Genomic DNA, 7,263 nt, shown 5'->3' with positions numbered 1-7,263 from the left:
TTCCACTTCTCCCCTATGATTTTAGAGCATTTTGGAGGCGTTCCAACATGTTCAAACCTTCTCCAAACACGCTTGTAACCACTCCAATCCGGATTCAAGGCGAGAAATTATCAAGTTCACAAGCAATCTGAAGACCGTTCAACCGATCATCTCCCCTACAACTTTGATTGTTTCAAACTTTGATAATCATTAGGTTACATTTTGTTTATGATTGCAAGTTTTTTTTTATGAATTCTAGTATACAAGTAGTTTAAGTAGTTTAGGAACAAAGACAACTGGTTTCATAACTAAAATAATACATTGTCAATTCACCGATTGTTTGAAGTTCAAGTAGTTTAGGAACAAAGACAATTGGTTGAATCCCCATGTATTATTCCGACTCCTGATATTAAATATTAATATTGTAATAGGTAGCTGCAAGAAACTTTATTGCTAATTCACTAATTTTTCCTAATCCAAGTAGACGTATGGAGTAAGACAACTAGTTGAAAGAACATATTGTGTACTCAAAATTATGTGTTGCAAGATAATAAACCCCAATTACATTTAAGTATTTGAATTAGTATTTTAGGGAAGAAAGTGTGTGAATCTGAACTGTCTGATAACTGAACCGGGAGTACCTTAGTTTTCTTATTTTAAGTTTCATGTTAATTAATAAAGTTCCAAGTATTTTTAGTTAATCTTTGTTTAAACCTTTTCGTGACAATTACAAGTAATCCATTTTCCATTGACTATTTTGACACAAAGTTTGACCACGAACTCCTCGTGGATTCGACCTGACTTACCCTATCTAAGTAGGTTAGTTGGTTTATTTTTTATTGAGATAACGACCTTGATCAAAATTTGGCGCCGTTGCCGGGGAGATAGTGCGATTGAACTATTGTGTTTAAGTAGTCATATTCTGTTATTTTCAATTTTAATTTTTGTTTGTAGTTCACGTTTGGTTTGTTTTTGTTGTGCAGACGCACCGGTGCATGCATACAAGACATAATGGACGTTTTTCATTGCTTACATTTGATCCGGAAATCGAACGAACAACTCGCTCAAATCGGGTTGCTAGAAGAAACATCAAGACCATGATTGTAGATAATGTGGTCGTGGAAGATGTGATCGAAGATCATGCGGATGCAGTCATAAATCCTCCACCACTAGTTCAACCAGTAGCTCCTTAATTCCCAAACAACAATGGGAACAACGGAAACAACAACAATGTCGATGCACCAATCATCCTTTCGGTACAACCACAACCAAACAGATACAACCGTGGGTAAAATGGTGGAAATGGAGGAAATTGGGCAGATAACATAGGGCAATGGAGTAAACCACAACGGTGGCAATGGTAGAAAAAGGAACCAAAATCCTAGGAATGTTGGTCCTCAATTTGTTAATGGTGGTAACGAGGATGACTGAGAATTTGATGATGGAAATGACAATGGAAATGATTGGAATCATAACCACAACGATGGTAATAGGCGAAATCAAGGAAATCAGGGTGGAAACGGGAACTACAACAACAACAACAACAACTAGAACAACTAGAATTTCTACAACGGTGGAAACAATGACTGCAATGATGGGTTCAAGAATCAAGTCTTTGGGAATCAATACCGAAGGAATCCAAATGGTGGATTCAACAATGCAAATGGAGGGTACTACAATGAAGGTAACCAATTCCCTCATCTTTACTTTCCGCAACCTAATCGACAATCTATGGCATCTCATTTTCAGTCGGGAGAGTATGATGATGCTTCACCTATACTCTTCGCAAAAGGAAATGAGCACCATGTGGAAGTAAGACCATAATTAGTTAGTGTCTTATCTGTATTCAGAGGTAATAAGCATGATGATCCATATAATCATCTCTAAGAGTTTCTTGCAATTGCTAACGCGAATACTCCGCAAGGAACTAATAGAGATTCATTTAGACTCCACTTATTTCCGCTCACATTAAAAGAAAAAGCTAAGTATTGGTTCACTTCTCTTCCCCCCCCCCCATATTATTACTGCTTGGGATCAATTGAAAACAAAATTTTTGCAAGAGTTTTACCCTGCAAGTAAAACCATGGAAATAAGAAAAGCAATACAAGATTTTTCACAAAAACCCAATGAAGAATTTCATGATGCATTTGAACGCCTTAAGGAATTGTTGTGTTCATGCCCCCATCATGAATTTCCCTGTTGGCAACTTGTACGTTTCTTTTATGATGGAGTCGACACTGTAAATCAAACTATGATAAATACCTCGTCTGGCAACACTATTATGATGCAAGATAGTGAAGACGTTTGGTGATTCTTGGAGCAGTTGAGTCATGGTTCAAAAACCAATTACTCAACTAAGAAACGAGACACCCCAGTTTCATCAACTGTTTGAGTTGGACTAGACAAAAACTGGAAAAATGAAGTCAAATATAATATTAATTCTTTAAATAAAAAAATTGACTTACTACTCTCTAGTCTAGGCAAGGAGAAAGGTATGTTTGTTTCGCAGGGACATAAAGTATGTGTAAGTTACAGAGATTCATGACACATCACGAATGAGTGTATGAGAAGTCAAGAGGAAATCAATCAAGTGCACGACTATGGTAAATTCCAAAATAGTCCGCGATCATTCAATCAGAACTACAACCAAGGTAGGAACTACAACAACAATAACCGTCAAGGGAATTACCAAAACCAAAATCAGTCAAAACAATTCCAACAGTCCAACTTCAACCAAGGTGGAACATCAAAGAAGGATGAAACTAATAGTAACAAGTTGGACAAAATCATGGATTTCATAACCCAAACATATTAGGAAGCTGACACTAACACCAAGTCCATAGTTGTTATCAAGAAGCAGATTGCTCAACTTGCAGAGCAAATTAGGAAAAGGGAAGATGTCAAGTTTCCAAGCACCAACAGCAGTCAACCCATGTCACACCCAAAGACTGGTAAAAGAGTAGAAAGTGAACGAGGTAATCACCTTACGTAGTGGGAAAAAGGTTGACAACAAGGTAAGTACTCCTACCTTAGATAATGATAGTGACATTGAAGTCATTTTTGATAAAAAAAAATAAGAGTTAGATAAAAGTTTTAAATATGAAAAGCAAAATGTAGCTAAGGGTAAAGATGACTCTAAGTTGGGGAGCATGGTGTAGAGGTTAATATTGTACCATACCCTTCAGCTTTAGAGAAACCAACATCCTTCCCTTTCGGGAAGTGAGGGCCAAAAATGGAAGACATGTGGGATCTATTTAGTCAAGTTAAAATAAACATCCTGTTAGTCAAACTTATTAAGGAGTTGCCTTCTTCTGCAAATTTTTTGAAGGATTTGTGTGTTCAAAAACGCCAACTCCAAGCACACCTCCCTAAAAAGGTTGATTTAACCGAGCATGCGAGTTTCATAATATCAAATTGTAACATCCCGTTATTTTCTGTTTATAAAGTCAACTCTAGTCAACCAAAGTCAAACAAAGGTCAACTAAAGTCCTTTTTGTTGTTTGGGTTTTTAATTAAGGTTATGAAATACCTTTATTTGTAATAATCCTTATAATATCCACAATTGAATTTGGAAAGAAAAGGCTTGAAAATCCGAGAAACTTCACAAATTTTCCTTCGCTTCGGACCGCAAAGAGCTTACGACCGTAAACTCTTCGGACCGTAAACTCCTCGCAGACCGTAAACGAGGCTTCGACCGTAAACCGTCAAACCGACTTCGGACCGCAAACTCCTAGGCCGTAAACCCTCGCATATATATATATATATATATATATATATATATATATATATATATATATATATATATATATATATATAGATTTTCTTCATTTTTCCTTCATTTCTCATATCCTCCAGTCAAGAACTCTCAAATTCTCTCAAGTATCATCAAGAGCACTTCTAATTCCCACCAAATATGTAAGTGATTCTTCCATTCCTAAGTTGATATCCTTCTTGATCTAGTAAAACCCCTTGATTTCATCCTTGAATTCATCTCTTTTGGGTTAGATCTTCAAGAACACGAAGAACACACTAGTTCTTTAAACCGTGAACACTCCCTTCAAGCTTCAAAACGTAAGTAATCTTCCATATACTAGTTATTCTATAGAAGCCCTTAACTTACAACCTTAAAAACAACCATTTCCCATGAACATAAGAGTTTACGGCCATGAGCATCTCCATTGGCCGTAAACACAAGATCTTTTTTAGGCCATGAACATCTCCCTTGGCCGTAAACTCCTATGAAGAACACCATTGGCCGTAAACTCCCCTTGGCCGTAAACACCAAAGGTGTGGCCGTAAACTCCATTTGATTTAATCACATGTGATTGTAACATTTCAATCTAAGTGATTCCTAGTCCCTAAGATGGTTTCTTAACATAATTAGTTGTTTAAACACTAATTATATCCATATATGTATCACTATATGCTTAATAGGATCCGTTGTATTCAAGACTTCACTTGACACTTAGCATCCTACACCGACCTTACGTTTGAATAACTTACAACAGGTGAGTTCATACCCCCGTATTTTCATAGTTTTTACTGTTTTAGGGGGGGGGGATACAAGTCTAACACAAAGTTTTTGTGTTATAAACAAGTGATTTTCAAATATCTTATCAAAATGGATTTCAGTTATCATTAAATCAAATAGTTTTAAATGATTGTTTCAAAATGACATCAAGTCATCAAAATGTTTTCCAAAATATCAAACTTCTTTTAAATGTTTTTATAAACTTATATTTTTCCCCAAAAATCATACTAGTATACATATATTTATATAAATAAGATTTAAAAGACTTAGGACTGATAACCCAATTTGGTTCCTTTTCCTTGTTTGGATGTGGGATTACAAGTATCAGTTATTTGTCCGAGTGTCATTTAAATTTTACTTATATATATTTGTATATGTATACAAGTATAAAAGTTAGTTCAGTTAGTTTGAATTACCCTTTGTAACAAGTTGAACAAGGGGTTGCATTCATACTAAGTATCAATACAAAGAGTACATATAAATTATATTAGGTATAATTTATGATTCATAGAACATTAATTCACGATTCAAGTATACTAGAGTACATTGTTTTACAAGAACAAAGGTTTGATTCAAAACTATTCAAGAATATACATTCTTCCAGATACATGTGAACAATACTAATTCAAGAACATACTATTAATCATTTATTTTAGAATGATTGGGTTTTCATAACTATTATACATGTAACGTTTATATGCTTTTATGAGACAAGTAGTTCAGGTTGTTTAATTCATTTTAAACAACATAGTTAAAGTCCTGACATTATAACCAGAATCTCCAGTCGGGGATCGAAACAATGTGTGTATAGATCTATATTGGGATTGACAACCCCGCACTCGGACTGCTAGCTATAGTCAGGCATACACGCCTGTGAGTGACAATTGTTATCAACATGTTTTCAGCACACTCATAGCGTTGGGTCAGACCATCTAGTCAGTATGGTTATAATAACTCATTAAAAGATATTAACAATACGTTAGTGTATAGTTAACTAAACTTATGTTCTATTTCAAAGTACTAGTTTACCAGATACAGTTTACAGTAATACATTACAGTTTACAATAACAGTTAATGAATTCAGACATACTCACAGATACAAGTTTACAAAAGGATTACAAATATAGAACATTGGTTTACAAATAGAACAGTTTTATGCAACTAAAACTACTTTTCATATACAACAGAAAATATAGGATTTTCTGGAAACAGTTACATATTCAAGAAACAGAAGACATTCTTTCAAAACATAAATACTTATGCACTCACTCAACTTTATGTTGATACTCTCTTTTCAAATTACTTGTATTCTCAGGGAACCAGTAAGACAGGTACACCCCGAGCTTTTGAGAAGATGGAGCCATTTATGTCCTGTCTTCTTCTTTTGTACAACTATTTAGTTTCAGTATACAATGTTGAAACACATGTAAATATTTTACTTTTTAAATACAGTGGTTGTTTGTACTCTGATTACTATAATGCATGCGTTATGATACTCCAAATGAAGTCCTCCACCCCCGGACGTTTCCGCCATCTGGTTTGGGGGTGTGAAAGATTAGTATCAGAGCATTGTTTATAGTGAACTCGGTATATCAATCCATAAAAGATATACAAACTATAAATACATTTGGGGCTGAGAGCTCTGACTACAAGTATACTTTTAAAAATTTTAAGTATTTTTACAAGAAGTATACTAACACTCATACTTACAAGTACAGTATCACAATCATAAGAACTTAAAAGTATTTGGATGTTGAACATTACAGTCAAACCTGGGCAGTTATGTAATCGTATCTAGGATTAATATAGTCAGATCAACTATATTGATTTGAGATATGACTAACATGTGTTTCGGAGTGATAGTGGTGTTGTGACATATCTAAAACTTACCATACATATTCAGAAGAACTCTAGAACAGAACATAAAGATTAAAAATACTATAGGGGTATTTTAGGCACTATATATTAATAACAAACATATGAAAACAATAGAACAATTAAGGGTAGAACTATAAATATTAAGGGTATATTACAATTATATATAATTAAAGTTATATAGACTTAGAATATATGATCTAGCTTCATTTCCTGTTCCTTGTTTGGTTGTGGATTTAGAGTCAGGTCATTTAATCAAAGGTCGATTATATACAAGTTATATATAATTAGTATACACTTTATAGTTATAGTAATACCTAGAACAAGGTATACATAATACATTACTTGTTAACTATAGGTCTCTCTCATAGAAACTTGTATTCTTAATCAATCGTTACTAACTATATTCTATATCTCTTATCCATATTCTCGCTTAGATAACAATGGCTGGATTTCACTTACCCGGAGACCCTTACTTCCCCGATCAAGAACAAGATGCAGAGCCAGAAGAACATCACGAAATTCCCTTAGATGATGATTTTGCATAAAATTTTCCTGAAGAAAATGATTCCGACTCAGAACCTGAAGTCGAGAACCTACCTCAAGTGGCCCCGATACCAAATCCAAACCCCCAACTTGTATTCGAAGGCCCAACACCTATGTGGGTCAGAAACCTGGATAGGTGGAGTCATGAACAAGGCCAACTCCGTCCGTACAATGGGGATCACCGTTTCTATAATGTGAATGAGGGAGGCTCCGCAGATAGAGCTCTTCCAATCATAGTCCGCCGAGTGGCCCGCAATGTTGAACTAAACGTGGCGGCCATTCAGCGAACTGTGGAGCTTGAGGCAGACTCGGATGCCAACATAAATCGCATT

The 7,263-nt window shown here is 35.0% G+C and overlaps 1 non-coding gene across 1 annotated transcript; it reads right to left on the bottom strand.

Moving 5' to 3' along the window:
* Positions 1 to 2,065: 2,065 nt before the first annotated feature.
* On the bottom strand, positions 2,066 to 2,172 carry LOC145123070 (small nucleolar RNA R71). Its single transcript, XR_013714950.1, has one exon. It is a non-coding gene; the product is annotated as a small nucleolar RNA R71 (small nucleolar RNA).
* Between the last annotated feature and the right edge of the window lie 5,091 nt (positions 2,173 to 7,263).

This window comes from Lactuca virosa, chromosome 6 (genome assembly GCF_052849685.1).
Source record: "Lactuca virosa cultivar CGN04683 chromosome 6, Lactuca_virosa_CGN04683_v6, whole genome shotgun sequence".
Taxonomy (NCBI): domain Eukaryota; kingdom Viridiplantae; phylum Streptophyta; class Magnoliopsida; order Asterales; family Asteraceae; genus Lactuca; species Lactuca virosa.
The sequence above is the reverse complement of the archived record's forward strand: the minus strand, read 5'-3'. Positions and strand labels throughout refer to the sequence as shown.